We start from the raw sequence: 17465 nt of genomic DNA on the forward strand, positions 1-17465 counted from the left end.
TATTGCCATTTTAAGACACGCAGCTATTGTTTCTGTTACCTCAGGGTTCACAATGTGTATGGGCAGTAACTCTGAACTTCATAAATGCCCACTGGCATTTCTCAAGGATCCAATCAGTCAGTGCATGGTCCATTTCAATTATCATTTGGTTCTTACAGACCTGCTTCTCTCCTTTGGTTCTTACGGACAACTCTCAGGGTTTAACACAGATGATTAAACTGGGTATGTCATTTCCAATTCATCGCATAGCAAAGTACCACATGGGGATTGAGCGGTGAACTGCAGTTGTGATCGATTACAACACTGCATTACTATGTTGTTAAAGCAGAAGTCCAAGGTTTGGTTTATTTTTTCAATTCACCAACATAATGTGCCTATCGGTGTAATAAAATGGAGAGTAATGGTAATTATCATAAGTGTAAGACATTTGGAGTTTACAATGGTATGCCCATGAATAGATAACAGTTCATGTGGCCAACAAAGCATCAGATTGCAACCTACCACCATTGTCTTGTAATACCCTCATGATCACCCATAAAGTATGTCCTGTCCTTTATGCAAGATGTAACCCTTTTCTCCGGTCTTAAAACTGTCCTTTCATTTTAAGGCACCTCGGCAAATCAAATAGAGAAAATAGTGATTCAACATGGCTCTTACCACTGAAGTGGAACATTTTATTTAAGGATTAGTGCTTGTTCTATTTAGCGGCTGTTCTATTTTTGCCAGTCTCAATGACAATACACCTGATTTGTTCTGAAAGTGGTTATGTACTAGCCATACTTCAGCTTTCTGAAAAGCTGAAATGCACAGTCATTATGCCAGAGCTTTTAGATCCACAACATGGTCTCCAAATGTGAATATGGCAACATGCACTCCATCTGACCAACTGTGACAGAGATATTTAGTGTAGGCCTTTGTTTAGTGGATCTGGGTCTTGTTTCCTCGATCTCGAACAAACCCCCAAAATCTGTTACGGGTCTCAGGCTAAGGTTCCATATACAGATGTAGAAACTATTATCCCATATGGAGATATAGAAACTATTATCCCATCCAATTTACAGATTTTAAAACAATTATCTGTAAATGGGGCCTCAGCGCAAGACCTGTAAAACCTCCATAGCGTTAAGTAAGAACCTGAATTACAAAAAAGTGCAATAAATCCCTTTCTACTGCATTGTTTGCATCTGAGTTGTTTCCCAAAAAAACACTGTTGCAACTAGTGCTGAGCGATTAACTGAAATATCAGATATTTTCGGTTGTTAAATAACTAAATGACCAATGTCGGTTCAAGTATTTGAATTCCATTTTGTCCTGTTTTTTTCTGTTAGCGCGATGTGCAGATTCTGTAGAAAGAAATCAGATCAAGCCTAAATTGTGCGATTTAGTAGGGACCTGTAGTTTCCAACAAGCCAATATTCTACATAGTTTAGCGCAGAACTTTTGGGGTAATTTGGTAATTAACTACAATGACCGTAATCCAATGTGCAACACAGAGACTGAGAGAAGAGAGAACACTCAATCGAGAGGGATAAAAAGCAGTTGCTTCGCAAGCCTAAAAATATATTCTCTAAGTGATTGATAGTTTGAAATAAAGTTATCAAATTAAACAAATATTTTATTAAAGTAAAGTCATGTGAATAAATGGTTAATAAGAGATAAACACTTTACCTGGGTATGGGGTAAGTTGAGCATACACTCAACTAAACCCACAACATGATTCTGCTACCCTCGTAATTCACGGTTGGGAGTGTTTTTCGGCTTGAAAGCCACCCCCTTTTTCCTCCAAACATAACGATGGTCATTATGGCCAAACAGTTCAATTTTTGTTTCATCAGACCAGAGGACATTTCTCCAAAAAGTATGATCTTTGTCCCCTCCAATCCACTCAAATTATGTCAATTAGTCTATTAGAAGCTTCTAAGCCATTACATAATTTTATGGAATTTTCCATGCTGTTCAAAGGCACAGTCAACTTAGAGTACATAAACTTCTGGCCCACTGGAATTGTTGGAAAACTTACTTGTGTCATGCACAAAGTAGATGTCCTAACCGACTTGACAAAACTATAGTTTGTTAACAAGAAATTTGTGGAGTGGTTGAAAAAAAGTTTTAATGACTCCAACCTAAGTGTATGTAAACTTCCGACTTCAATTGTACATGTCTTTGCAAGTAATCATTTCACTGTACCGTTTACACCTTCTGTATCCTGTGCATGTGACAAATAAACGTTGATTTGATATAGTATGTGTTTACCAGAGATGGTAATGTGAAAAACAACATGACCTGCATGCACCAAAGTCAAATTAGAATATAACGTTATGCCAACGAGACAGTGTCCAAGTTTTAAAATTCTCCGGTAGAATGCCCTGCTTTTATTTCGTCACACTCACAACTGTAAGCTATTTTCTGTAATTATCTTGCAAATAAGGATCTTGTTATAAGTTTATTTTCCTGGAATAATGAGTACAAACTAAGACCTTGTCAGCTATATGATATGGTAATTTCTTTGTCATAACGACAACGACTAGTTTGATGTCGGACAACAATAGTGTCACAGTGACATCATGAATATTCTATCTACAAACATGTCGATAGACGTAGTATAAACTAGCTTTAAGTCTTAATCTTTGGTTGTTTAGCACATGCCTCACATGTGAATCCTAAAAGAGATGGGCAGGGCTAAGGCTTAAGATGGTGTGAATGATGCAGAACGGATGTAGACAAAGAGGAGCTCTCCACTAGGTGCAGCAAAAATCTTTAAGGGTCATTTTCTCAAAAGTGGGTTTACAAGTTGATCAAAGCAGAATTACTTTCCAATTGTTCCTCAAATGTAGTATATTATATACCATTTTCTACCACTGAGTCTCTACTTTTATCCAATGTAACAAAGACCATTTAAAATGTTGCTACATAAGATCGAAACGAGCCAGTCGGCCACAAATTGCAATACTACTATGCATATTGGGCCAGATTCCGACTTAGGAAATCGCACTTCTGAGTAGGTGGTATTCAGACTTACCTTAAGAAGGTGCGTAACGGGCTTTGCAGGTGTGGTTCCCTTGAACAGGCTGAATAGATTAAATTAAACCGCTGAAAACCACACCACTTGCTGGCCAACAGATTTTCTTATGGAGTTTTCATTCAATAGGCTTTTCAGTACATTTATCTTTAGCCGTACCTTTAATTAGAATGTTGGCGACAGACGAGAGAACGGGTTCATGTATTAGGCATCAATGAAAGAAAGCCATCTAAATATATGCATATTCGTCTCCGTTTCAACACCAAGTGGTAGCTTTAAAAATACTCAGATCTTGTAGATTATTTAGGCAGATTTTAGTGTTAGGAAAGTATGTATGAATAAAAAATAACAGGTTTGGAGAGCCTTTATGCACTAAATATATTCATGAATAAAAAATGGTGGTTTGATTCATTCTGAAAATTGCCACAATTCAGTTCTTTAACCCATGGTACTGCTGGAAGATTAGTGTACACAGAATTATGATAGGGAGAATAGTGTACAATAGTAGGCTATACCCTGATCTATTGCCTGCACTAACCATGGAACTGTGTGATGACACAGCCAAGTATTGCGCCACGTGTCAGGTTCAAACTGTTAATGTTTGGTCTGCGCTCCATAACGTTTTAATTAGCCTACATGTCTTTTTTATATCATCACTTGTTACTAATAATCCTTAGCAACAACCACAAGGCTGTGACGCCATTTACAGAGGAGGTGAATGAAGGTAAACAAAACAATGGAATGATAATGTAGGCTATACCAACTGAAGGGAACTAACAGTAAATTGGCAGTTGAATATGTGTTATTATGCTTACTGATGGTCGACACTGATAGTGGCTAATATTTAACATGATATTAATAGGAAACAGAGAAAGTTTGCCTTTACTGAAGACATTAGAGTGCCCATCCCTGCAAGTTAAAAGGCAGTACAATTTAAATTCTGCATAATGGCATAGCATTTCATAAACTTTTCTGTGGGAAGGTTGATATGTTGATATACTTCAGTTTGCTGCCGTATGACTGTTTTACATTTGTTGGCAGCGATTATAAGGTAAAATGTACCTAAAAACAAGTGTAATTTATATTTACAATTCCCTTATCCAAACAGATTACTAATTTACCTAGCTCTTATCAATAGCTCTTACCACATTGACTAGTGAATTACAGTGCAAGGAGACTGCTGTGATTTCTATCTAAAAACAAATTAAGTAGATGCTTTTCCACTTGGAACCAGTAGGTTCGCTAGACCTTATTCATGGTTTCCTTGCGTGTGAAGGTGGTGGAATGAAGTCAAGGTCAGAATAGTATCTGTAGACACACCTCCGCCACACTTTAATTTATTAGATCTCCACCCAAAACGGAATCAGGGCCATTATGCATAAAACTGACCAAATGTAATCATTATTGGTATGGGGTATAGTGGCAACTTACCCCATGGGTTACTTCCAGCAGTACCATGGGTTAAAGAACTGAATTGTGGCAATTTTCAGAATGAAGGCAAACATTTTCACTATATTAGCCCACACTGCTATAAGGACAGAATTGCAAGCTAGGTTTACCACTGTATATTGTAGCAAACACCAACTGATGTCCAAAACAATCTACTTTTTGTTTAGATATAATAATCATGAAACCTATAATACAAATTCATTTTCAATTTGGCTCAACTTACCCCATTCTCCCCTACATGAAGCACACAGTATTAACATTGTAAGTTAGTTACGACGCCTCATAAACACCATCAAATGTGAAGGGGGGGGGGGGGGGGGGGGAACTAGGCTTTGGCTGTTTTACATGTCACTGAGTTTTATCTCAGGGCCATGGAAGGAAACAATAAATGTCATCATACTGAGGTTCAACCCTGACTGAGCGGAGAGAAGAGGAGAGAGGGATAAGGCAATGTAAAACAACTGTTCCCCAAGTGACACATTTGAAGACAAACCATCCACATCAAGCTGCTCGGGAGGATTTCACACCAGAAGGAGAAATGCAGCTCACTGCTGGAGTCCACAACTGAGGCAACATGAAACACTGCAACACAGCATCTTAACAAACACTGCCACCGCCACTCCAGCAGACCTTGAAAAATTGCATATGGCTGTCCTGGAATGAATCACACAGAGGAGACTGCTGCTACTAAGATTCAAAGGAGGACTACCAAGGACAAACACGGAGGTACAGAGGAGATTGGAAACCAAATAAAAAAGACACCTCCCGCTAACAAACTCAGTGCTAGCCTCGAACTGTCCTTTGAACAATGCATTTGCCTTGAGGCATTACACTGACAACATTGAGGTAGCATCGGGTGAAAAGGGCCAAGTAAACAACTTAATTGGTCTCCCCTATGTCAACTGAAAATAATGTGCTATGTCATCACAGAAATTACCAAATGACAGCCTCACAACGGGGACTAATAAACACCTTGTCAACACAGCAGAAGGTGTCAGCGTTACACCAAGGATGAGTGTCTCTCAGCGACACTGGAACACATCATAAGCCAATATTAGACTCACTGGCACTGCTGGTCATTTGGTGGAACTAAGTACTGCACTGTAGGTTGTCAAGCCTTCAGTCATGTTGTCTTATTTACACGCTACACTTATTTCCCAACCTTGAGGTCTAACTCCCATTAGACAGCTCTGCAAGCATTATGTTGTCAAAATAAGTTTGTAGGTGAGTACTTTAGGTTGTACTGTCTGGTTTTTCGTTTTTTTCCCAACCTCAAACGTGGCTATGTACTAGACACAGGTTACATATTGAATTGCAACCAGTCAAAATGCAAAATCTGATGAAGGTGATTATAATGCAGCAATAATCCCCTCTTGATGTTGAGATTATGTATGGTTTACTGCATGCATGACATGGGAATATCGGACTGTATTTGATCAAATAAAGACAATGTAACCATCAAATATGTCAAAACCTAATGGTATTAAGTGTAAGCTTTGCATTTGTCACAACAAATATACTATAAGGAAAATTCCTTTATTGCCGGTTGCTAAGTGCCTACCCATGTAGAGTATATATGGGTAGGCATAAGAACCCAGTAATATATTATAACATCTGCTTTGGGGTTGGGTTGCCCCAGTATCTGTACATTAGAGATGTCGACAATGAGTATGACGTGTCTCCTCTCTAACGCCCAGGAAGCTCCGATTCAAACTCCCATTAGACAGCTCTGCAAGCATTATGTTGTCAAAATAAGTTTGTTACTCACCAAAGATGGAGTTTCACTGAGCAACTACTTTCCTTTACTCCCATTACGTCCGGTGTGTTCTTCCTTATGATATAAAAATATTTCAACCTTTTTTGGAAGTACATAACGGCCGTAACGGGTGTAAAAGAAGATAGTTGGGTGCTCAGCGAAACTACACATATTTTGACATTATAATGCTTGCAAAGCTGTTTAATGGGAGTTTGAATCAGAGCTTCCTGGGCATTAAGGCTTGCACACTTCGCACCTAATGTGAATCTAGAGTTGGTCTGCCAATCGTTCAGCGCCCTGTGTTTTAGGTACCACCCGCTGTTGATCGTTGCGCACTCGGTTCTCAAATTACGTTCAGAATTGCTAAGTACTCTCCGACAGCAAACGCTATTGGTGTGTCTGAGCCCTTCCTGAGGAGAAATGTTATACTCATCGTCGACATCTTACACACAGATACTGGGGCATTTAATCTGCATCTGTCTATCCTTCATCGGGGGTGAAATGGTGAACGCCATTGACAGGCAGTGCAACAGCAAGGTTGCCAAGCTTTAATTTGTTTAATGAAGGCAGGGTGATTGGATAAAGCGGATAACACTTAGCCTACTATCAGCTGCGGTTAGCAGCAGCCCCCTTGATTTAATGCCCAGATAGGCATACAACCAAAAGCTCTTATGGAACAAACAACAACAATATTGGTGAAAACAATGAGAATACACACTGCCACACCCTTGCAGATGTTAAGCTGTCTCCAACATCTCCAGAGTTCAAGCATCCATCATCTACATGGCTTGTGTTTCACAGATAGCAGGGATGCTGCTTTATTATCTGAGATGACATCTACAGTGAAGCTGCTCTCCCTGTTTCTCTCCTCCCTTAGGCTATTTATAACCCAAAATACATCAGTTTATGAATGTCAGAAGGGCACCAGCATCGCACAGACTTATGATATAATATGTATATGATGTATAGTTATGACAATAAGAAACTAGTATTTGTTTTAAAAAAGGGGACAGACATTAGAATCCAGATAGGCTACAACAAAGGAACAATGTAGCATTATGCTCAAGTTAAATATGCAAGATATGGTCTTGGATAAAAACACATTTTAGCTGCATACTTGATCAACTAACATTATGGCAACCAGCATTGAGACTAATTTTGGATGCACATTATTCCAACGAAATCAACAACATAAGAACAATGAGTGGTTATTATGCTGCACATGTAGTGAGAGCCATCTGCCTCTTTTCAAATACTCTTTTCCCTATAAATAAAATATGACTGATCACAAAGCTCACTCCTGCGTCACAGTGTGACTGAGTTGTAATCCATACATTTTCACGGGCATAGGCGAGAAACCTTTTATGATACTGAATATACTCATCCTTCATCATCCTCACTGATAACACACACGCCACACAGAAAGATCACACACACGCATACACTATCATGGCACACACACACACAGAGAACAGAAAGAGAGGAGGGAGAGAGAGAAATACATGTCCTGAATCACCAACTGGTACCCCTTTTTCAGTAGTCTATCTAGAGGGTATAGTCTTAATTATCTCAATCATACCTACACGTACACAGGATGAATTAGAAAAGGTTACTACACTTGAATTAGCACATGAATGGTTTGGTAATTCACCTGAAGAGGATGTGAATATCTCTACTATTTATACTGCCTACTGCCTATTCAAATTCCTTACTATTGTCAGGGAAACGTACAACATTCAGCTTTCAGTCTCTATAAATCAAGTACATAATTAATATTGTATTGGAACATTATTAAAGGCAATTTAATTAATCATAGTCAGGTGTACGTTTTCACAATGACCACACATTTTAATGAATTGTGGTAATAAGAAAACGGAGGCATTTACGCATCTAAATGGTTTGAAATACAGTCTGTATTTGGATACCGATTTGGAAAGGCTACAATACATATTTCGAAACCCACGCACCAGTCTAGTAAACCGGAGCCCGCCCTGCTCTCTCCCCTTGCACCGTCTGTAACACGACTTTTGGCCGACACTGAGTAATGGTTACATGCACACAATAATACGATAATTGTGAATAGTAATGTAATAGTTCGATGTAAACATGTGCATGCGTTGCAAGAATAACGATTTCTCGATAAAAACCTGTTTACATGCACACATCTGAAATCAGACTAGCTGATGGGACTTTGATACATGCAGAAAATCGCCAATCAAAATAAACGTTCTACCACAGCGACCATGTTATTTTTGTGAAAAATAATTGATTCCGAGTTCGGACGTATAACGTTTGTATGGGAAAACTATTTCTAAAATGCATACTTTCCATTTTTCCGAACTCACTTCACTGGGGCAAAAGAAGGAGGCTCGCGCTGCTCTTGCTAGCACATGCGCAAATCAAATACACCACTGAAACGTAACGTTACACGTCTTAATAATTCGAAAGATTGCTCAGAAACCAATGTTTTAATTGGTATATGCTTGCATCAAATATGACTTTACGCCGATTAAGATAAACAAATGGCATTAATAATGCCATACTCGGCCTACTGCAATAATCAGTTTAATATCGAGTTATTAATATGCATGTAAACGTACTCATTATTGACATCAATTGAACATTAATATAAATGGTATCCATTTCGAGTGTCCTTTCTAAATTGATCAGGTTGGTACCACCGCAACAATACTAGCAGCGGGCGAGTCTAAAGGGATACTCACCTACTACTGCTGTTTCCAAACATCCTTACGCATATCTCCCAACGGCAACTCCCTGTCAAGAAAGAGGCAAATTGAGACCCCCTATCTCGAGTCCATTGCTTTGAAAGACACGATAAATTAAAAAAAAAAAAACACGGTTCCCCCAGATTCCGACACCGCCTGTTACTTAATAGAAATGGATAGTCCGGAGGAACTGCCTTGTTCTTCTGTCTACCGACGACGCACTGGTTCCTCTCTCCGCCAGCTCGCTATCCCTCGGTCGGAAAGGGGCTCCCAATGCGCCTTCAATCGTCCACTAGGAAAAGGATGCGAGTGAAGTGAGCAACTCCCACGCATTCGTTCCTAAGAACACTGTTCTCTCTCCTTGAGGCAAGTCTGCACGGTCAGACTCGAGATGGATATTGTGTGACTGTCGTCTGTAGCTGCAGTTCGCTTTCTTGTCCTCAGAGTTGAGGGAGGCACAACACTGATGCATGCACCTTGTTCGGACCACAGTCAGTGTATGTAGATTAGTGTTCTCACGCATGTTTGACGCATATTAATTTGCACGTGATTTTGCCTATTCATCCCACAGACACTTATTTTAGAGCGACCAGAGTGATGCATCGATTGGATGATTAAACTCAAAACTCCCTACTTAGTAATGCAGTTTTCATTAAATGAGATTATAAAGACATAGCCTATAGGGCCATTCATTCATATCAGTGGGTATGCACTCCAAGTAAACCCAATGGTCTTCAATAAACCTTCATCACTTGAAGACTGAGGGATGATGCTAGTCCATGAACCTGAATGTAGTGTATCTGATTTAAATACAGTTAAGATAATTAAGTCTTTAACATATAGGTTTCTAAAAAATAGCGCCTGTGCCTTTTCTGTAAAGAAAGCAGTACTTATTTTGAAGACCTGGTGGCACTGTCTGCCTCAAATAATCCACACACTCTGACTCCTCAACATTTACAGGGATTTTGGAAATGCCATGACACATGCTCTCAGATAATGTTGAGGAGGACGATATAATGGCTCATTGGTCTCTGCAATTGAAATAAATGTTATGTATCTATATATTGATCAAAGTATACCTCACCATTCCACTTAATGCAAGTACCTTTGCTTTTTCAGATAATACTGAAAAAGCCTTACAACATTGCCCCACCCACACTTTGTGATTTATATTCATGTTGAGAGTGCACTACCATTTTGGATGTATCTAATGTACTTGTCTCATGGTGTTAAAATACTTTTCCTCCACTCCATGTGTTCCCCAGCCTCTTGCATGGAATCTGTGGACCCCTCAGTGCAACTTTTGCCACCAAGGCATCCCAGCTACATGTGAATGTCATCAGCATCAGTTCACGCATGGGCAAGAGGCCCTGGCTTTGAGGACAAGGTGTTTTTTGAGGCATTGGCCTATGTGTTCAACCACTCCGTGGGGAAACATGCCTCAGCTTTCCGGAGCAATACATTGACTGGACATAATTGCACCGTCATATCACCAGCTCTCCCAGCTATATGGGAATCGAAAATCAGTGAGGGAGACAGAAACAGTCAACTTTAGCACGAGGGAAGAGTTTGTGAATGGTCCAAGTGAAATGTAAAGCCAGTTCTATGATTTTGTTCCTGTCTTCCTCAATATAATGTATTTTCTTTCTTTCTTTTTTCGCAGACTAAATGTTTTTTAGATTTTTCTAAACTTTGACCCCAATTTTTTTTTATCCCTAATTTCAAATAAAATATTATTAGTCAAATGCGCCGAATTCAATAGGTGTAGACCTTACAGTGAAATGCTTACTTACGAGCCCCTAACCAACAATGCAGTTTATAAAAATAAGAAATAAATAAGTAAAGAGCAGTAGCAAAACAACAATAGCGAGACTATATACAGGGGTGTACCGGTACAGAGTCAATGTGTGGGGGCACTGGTTAGTTGAGGTAATATGTATGTGTAGGTAGAGTTATTAAAGTGACTACGCATAGATGACAACAACAGATGTAGCAGCAGTGTAAAAGAGGGGGGGGGGGGGCAATGCAAATAGTCTGGGTAGCCATTTGACTAGATGTTCAGGAGTCTTATGGCTTGGGGGTAGAAGCTATTTAGAAGCCTCTTGGACCTAGACTTGGCGCTCCGGTACCGCTTGCCGTGCGGTAGCAGAGAGAACAGTCTATGACTAGGGTGGCTGCAGTCTTTGACAATTTTTAGGTTCTTCCTAACACCGCCTGATATAGAGATCCTGGATGGCAGAAAGCTTGGCCCCAGTGATGTACTGGGCAGTTGCCATACCAGGCAATGATGCAACCAGTCAGGATGCTCTCGATGGTGCAGCTGTAGAAACTTGTGAGGATCTGAGGACCCATGCCAATTCTTTTCAGTCTCCTGAGGGTTAATAGGTTTTGTTGTGCCCTCTTGGGTTCTCTTTTTCCTGTAGTCCACAATCATCTCCTTTGTCTTGATCACGTTGAGGGTGAGGTTGTTGTCCTGGCACCACATGACAAGGTCTCTGACCTCCTCCCTATAGGCTGTCTCATTGTTGTTGGTGATCAGGCCACTGATACCACTGTTGTGTCATCAGCAAATTTAATGATGGTGTTGGAGTCGTGCATGGCCGTGCAGTCATGAATGAACAGAGAGTACAGGAGGGGACTGAGCACGCACCCCTGAGGGTCCCCTGTGTTGAGGATCAGCGTGGGGGATGTGTTGTTACCTACCCTTACCACCTAGGGGAGACCCGTCCATTAGCAGAGGGAGGTGTTTAGTCCCAGGGTCCTTAGTTTATTGATGAGCTTTGAGGGCACTATGGTGTTGAACGCTGAGCTGTAGTCAATGAATAGCATTCTCACATAGGTGTTCCTTTTGTCCAGGTGGGAAAGGGCAGTGTGGAGTGCAATAGAGATTGCATCATCTGTAGATCTTTTAGGGCGGTATGCAAATTGGAGTGGGTCTAGGGTTTCTGGGATAATAGTTTTGATGTGAGCCATGACCAGCCTTTCAAAGCACAAAGCACAAAGTTCTACAGTTCGGTAGTCATTTAGGCAGGTTACCTTAGTGTTCTTGGGCACAGGCACTATGGTGGTCTGCTTAAAACATGTTGGTATTACAGACCCGGACAGGGAGAGGTTGAAAATGTCAGTGAAGACACTTGCCAGTTGGTCAGCGCATGCCCGCAGTACACGTCCTGGTAATCCATCTGACCCTGCGGCCTTGTGAATGTTGTCCTGTTTAAAGGTCTTACTCACGTCAGCTGCGGAGAGCGTGATCACGAAGTCTTCCGGAACAGCTGATGCTTTCATGTATGTTTCAGTGTTATTTGCCTCAAAGCGAGCATATAAGTAGTTTAGCTCGTCTGGGGTAGGCTCGTGTCACATGGCAGCTCTCGGCTGTGCTTCCCTTTGAAGTCTGTAATGGTTTGCAAGCCCTGCCACATCCGACAAACGTCAGTAGTATGATTCGATCTTCGTCCTGTATTGACGCTTTGCCTGTTTGATGGTTCATCGGAGGGCATAGCGGGATTTCTTATAAGCTTCCGGGTTAGAGTCCCGCTCCTTGAAAGCGACAGCTCTAGCCTTTAGCTCATTGCGGATGTTGCCTGTAATCCATGGCTTCTGGTTGGGGTATGTATGTATGGTCAATGTGGGGATGACGTCATCAATGCAGTTATTGATGAAGCCAATGACTGATGTGGTGTACTCCTCAATGCCATCGGAGGAATCCCAGAACATATTCCAGTCTGTGCTAGCAAAACAGTCCTGTAGCTTAGCATCTGCTTCATCTGACCACTTTTTTATTGATCTAGTCACTGGTGCTTCCTGCTTTAATTTTAGCTTGTGAGCAGGAATCAGGAGGATAGAATTATGGTCGGATTTGCCAAATGCAGGGCAAGGGAGAGGTTTGTGTGTGGAGTAAAGAGTAAAGAGTTTTTATGCTGATAGAAATTTGGTGAATCGGATTTAAGTTTCCCTGCATTAAAGTCCCCGGCTACTAGGAGCGCCGCCTCTGGGTGAGTGTTTTCTTGTTTACTTATGGCAGAATACTCATTAGCTCATTCATTGCTATCTTAGTGCCATCTCTGACTGTGGTGCTATGTAAACTCTCTAGGTAGATAGTGTGGTCTACAGCTTATCATGAGATGCTCTATCCCAGGCGAGCAAAAGCTCGAGACTTCCTTAGATATCGTGCACCAGTTGTTATTTACAAAAATACATAGTCCGCCGCACCTTGTCTTACCAGACATTGCTTTTCTATCCTGCCTGTAAGATCCTGGGTGTCGTGAGGGTGAAATCAGGCGTAGGAAAGCAGAGTTCAATAAAGTGCTACTTTAATGCACACACGGTGAACTACGGTCAACCCACTTACGGGTGCTCAAACCAAATGCCCCAGACACAGGGAAACGAAAACAGCCTAGCACTAAATACACAAACATGTACATCTAATGCAAACACCAGGGTTACAATAATCAATCCCGCACAAAGAACCAGGTGGGCCTGCTGACTAATAAAGCCTCACTAATTATAACCAACTCAAAACAGGTGTACTCAATAAACACATAAGGAGGGGGAGAAAATAATCAGTGGCAGCTAGTAGGCCGGCGACGACGACCGCCGAGCCCCACCCGAACGGGAAGGGTAGCCACCTTCGGTCAGAGTCGTGACACTGTCGGTGCAGCATATAACCAGCAAGCTGTATATTGATAGTGTCGTCGTTCAGCCACGACTCTGTGAAGCATAAGATATTACAGTTTTGAATGTCCCGTTGGTAATCTATTTTATTCTCCAGAGATTGCACGTTTGCTATCAGAATGGAAGGAAGTGGGGGTTTATTCGATCGCCTACGAATTCTCAGAAGGCAGCCCGTCCTCCGGAACCTTTTTCTAGGGAGAGGTGAAGGACAAGAGCCGTGCGTCTTCTGAAACACGACTCTGCCAAGACACACTGCTCCCTTAACCCGGAAGCCAGCCGCACCAAATGTGTCGGAGACTGAAGTCTGATTGCAGGCATGCCGGCCCGCCACAAGGAGTCGCTAGAGGGAGATGGGACAAGGACATCCCGGCCAGCCAAACCTTCCCCTATCCCAGTCACGGCCGGCTGTGACACAGCCTGGGATCGAACCCGTGTCTCTAGTGTCGCCTCAAGCACTGTGATGCACTTGGGAGGCATCAAATGTGTCTTGATGGAGAAGGAGCCTATGCTGAGCTTTAACACAACATAACAACAACAGATGTAACAGTAGAGACGTTTCAATGTGTTTGAAGGTGCAACGTCCATTATTATTTGACCTGTGGTGTTTTTAGTAGTCACATGAATGTTTGAATCGTCATGCATGCATGTTAGTGGGGTATTGATGTGGGTTTAGCATGATGCAAAGATTTTTACTCGAGGTCATTGAAACTTGTTCGACATTTTGAAAAGCACTGCATGTGCCACAGCATGGCACCAATCAACACAATAGCACACTGAATTCTTTCAAATATGTACAAAAAATATTTCAACAGATTGTGTGCGTTTTTTTGTGTGGCTTAATTTGTGTGAAAAGACACATTTTTGTGCGACTTCATTCATAGGAAAATACATTTTTGGGGGGCATACTTCGGAACAATATTTTGAAATGTATTAGAGCAATATATGATAGGACTTTCTTTTGTGTCCCACATTTATATAAAATTAAAAAAAATGTGTTAACAACCCAATATTGTTAATCAACCTTGTTGTCACCGAAATAATTACAATGTTTATTTATTTTTTATTAATGCCAATACTGTTTTTTATGCATGTTTTCACTTAATACTTGGGATACTGGTGCACTTGTAGTCCGAAAGGCCCTTTTTCGGTGTAGGCAACAATAGGCCTATGTGATTTTCTTCATAATGTACTTCGTATTTCGTGGAACCTACATTACACAATTTTCTTCATAAGGCATTTAATACAAGGTTCCACTTTTTAGTGTACATTACACCATTGCTTTCATAATGCATTTTATCCAAAGCTATGTTGAATTTTATGAGGGTTGCCTGATTGGAGAAAAATATGATGATGAAGGTATTTGATTGGGGGATGGGACATTATAATACACACCATAACACACACACACACACCATGTTACAGAAAACTCTTGACTTTTGTGTTAATAATTTTTTATAAATATTTGTATCTAGTTGTCATGTACTCATTATCTTTAACTGGTTAAATGTTTGTAGTATGCATTTTTCAGTAATGATTGACATGGTTAAATAGTCAAAAATCTCTGCTTGATTTAGCTTTTTGTATATTTGGCATTTTTACACATTCTGTTTTTCCACTGAAGAAAGCAATAATTAATCAACACACTAATGTAAATAAATGAACACTACCGGTTATAAAACAAAAATGGCTCTCCATAAATAAATGGTGAGAAATGCTCAGTCTGAAGCCAAGAATAGTGGTTTTATAGAGTTTGAAATGAATTAAATATCTTAATTAACACTAAGCTATGTTCAATGTCAGCAGCAATTTCCAGTGAGAAATGCTCAGTCTGAAGCCAATCGGGTATGGGTTTCACATCCCTATAATAATGATACAGGTTATATCAGCATAAAAAAGGGGTTATTTACAACCTATGGGGTATAATATGTAGGGCATAGTGGTATAGGAGACTCTGAAATTAATTAGGTTGCTTTGCTAATTTATTAAAAAATTAATACATATATATACACACTACTCAAAAAAATAAAGGGAACACTTAAACAACACAATGTAAATCCAAGTCAATCACACTTCTGTGAAATCAAACTGTCCACTTAGGAAGCAACACTGATTGACAATACATTTCACATGCTGTTGTGCAAATGGAATAGACAACAGGTGGAAACCATAGGCAATTAGCAAGACATCCCAAATAAAGGAGTGGTTCTGCAGGTGGTGACCACAGACCACTTCTCAGTTCCTATGCTTCCTGGCTGATGTTTTGGTCACTTTTGAATGCTGGTGGTGCTTTCACTCTAGTGGTAGCATGAGACGGAGTCTACAACCCACACAAGTGGCTCAGGTAGTGCAGCTCATCCAGGATGGGACATCAATGCGAGCTGTGGCAAGACGGTTTTCTGTGTCTGTCAGCGTAGTGTCCAGAGCATGGAGGCGCTACCAGGAGACAGGCCAATACATCAGGAGACGTGGAGGAGGCTGTAGGAGGGCAACAACCCAGCAGCAGGACCGCTACCTCTGCCTTTGTGCAAGGAGGAGTAGGAGGAGCACTGCCAGAGCCCTGCAAAATGACCTCCAGCAGGCCACAAATGTGCATGTGTCTGCTCAAACGGTCAGAAACAGACTCCATGAGGGTGGTATGAGAGCCCGACGTCCACAGGTGGGGGTTGTGCTTACAGCCCAACACCGTGCAGGACGTTTGGCATTTGCCAGAGAACACCAAGATTGGCAAATTCGCCACTGGCGCCCTGTCTAGAGACGCCGTGGAGAACGTTCTGCTGCCTGCAACATCCTCCAGCATGACCGGTTTGGCGGTGGGTCAGTCATGGTGTGGGGTGGAAGTTCTTTCGGGGGCCGCACAGCCCTCCATGTGCTCGCCAGAGGTTGCCTGACTGCCATTAGGTACCGAGATGAGATCCTCAGACCCCTTGTGAGACCATATGCTGGTGCGGTTGGCCCTGGGTTCCTCCTAATGCAAGACAATTCTAGACCTCATGTGGCTGGAGTGTGTCAGCAGTTCCTGCAAGAGGAAGGCATTGATGCTATGGACTGGTCCGCCCGTTCCCCAGACCTGAATCCAATTGAGCACATCTGGGACATCATGTCTCGCTCCCTGCACCACAGACTGTCCAGGAGTTGGCGGATGCTTTAGTCCAGGTCTGGGAGGAGATCCCTCAGGAGACCATCCGCCACCTCATCAGGAGCATGCCCAGGCGTTGTAGGGAGGTCATACAGGCATGTGGAGGCCACACACACTACTGAGCCTCATTTTGACTTGTTTTAAGGACATTACATCAAAGTTGGATTAGCCTGTAGTGTGGTTTTCCACTTTATTTTTGAGTGTGACTCCAAATCCAGACCTCCATGGGTTGATACATTTGATTTCCATTGATAATTTGTGTGATTTTGTTGTCAGCACATTCAACTATGTAAAGAAAAAAGTATTTAATAAGAACATTTCATTCATTCAGATCTAGGATGTGTTATTTTAGTGTTCCCTTTATTTTTTGAGCAGTGTATATGTATTATTTTAAAAAAAAGAGCAACACTTTCTACAAATGCTTTTGCTCTGTCATTATGCGGTACTGTGTATTTTTTAAATAAATTAGCAAAATATTCTACAATTGCTTTTGCTTTGGGATACATTTCAAATTAATTAATTCGCCCTAAACCTAAGCTATGTTCAATGTCAGCAGCAGTAGGAGAGTCTGACATGTACCTTGCCTTCGAAAAGTATTCAGACCCCTTGAACTTTTTCCACATTTTGTTAGGTCACAGCCTTATTCTAAAATGCATTCATATTTTTTTTTTTTCTTTCCCACATCAATCTATACACAGTACCCCATAA

The 17465-nt window shown here is 41.2% G+C and overlaps 1 protein-coding gene across 2 annotated transcripts in view; it reads right to left on the reverse strand.

Annotated features, from left to right (window-relative positions):
* LOC139368361 (leucine rich repeat and Ig domain containing 1a) overlaps positions 1 to 17465 on the reverse strand; it is a 258993-nt gene that overhangs the window by 41802 nt on the left and 199726 nt on the right. Inside the window, exon 1 of one of the 2 annotated variants that reach the window (XM_071107141.1) lies at positions 8948 to 9362. The exons of the other annotated variant lie outside the window; for it this stretch is intronic. The gene's annotated coding sequence lies outside the window, so the exon portion shown is untranslated. Of the gene's footprint in view, positions 1 to 8947; positions 9363 to 17465 lie in introns of those variants that run through there. 2 annotated transcript variants of the gene reach the window in all.

This window comes from Oncorhynchus clarkii, chromosome 2 (assembly GCF_045791955.1).
Source record: "Oncorhynchus clarkii lewisi isolate Uvic-CL-2024 chromosome 2, UVic_Ocla_1.0, whole genome shotgun sequence".
Lineage (NCBI taxonomy): Eukaryota > Metazoa > Chordata > Actinopteri > Salmoniformes > Salmonidae > Oncorhynchus > Oncorhynchus clarkii.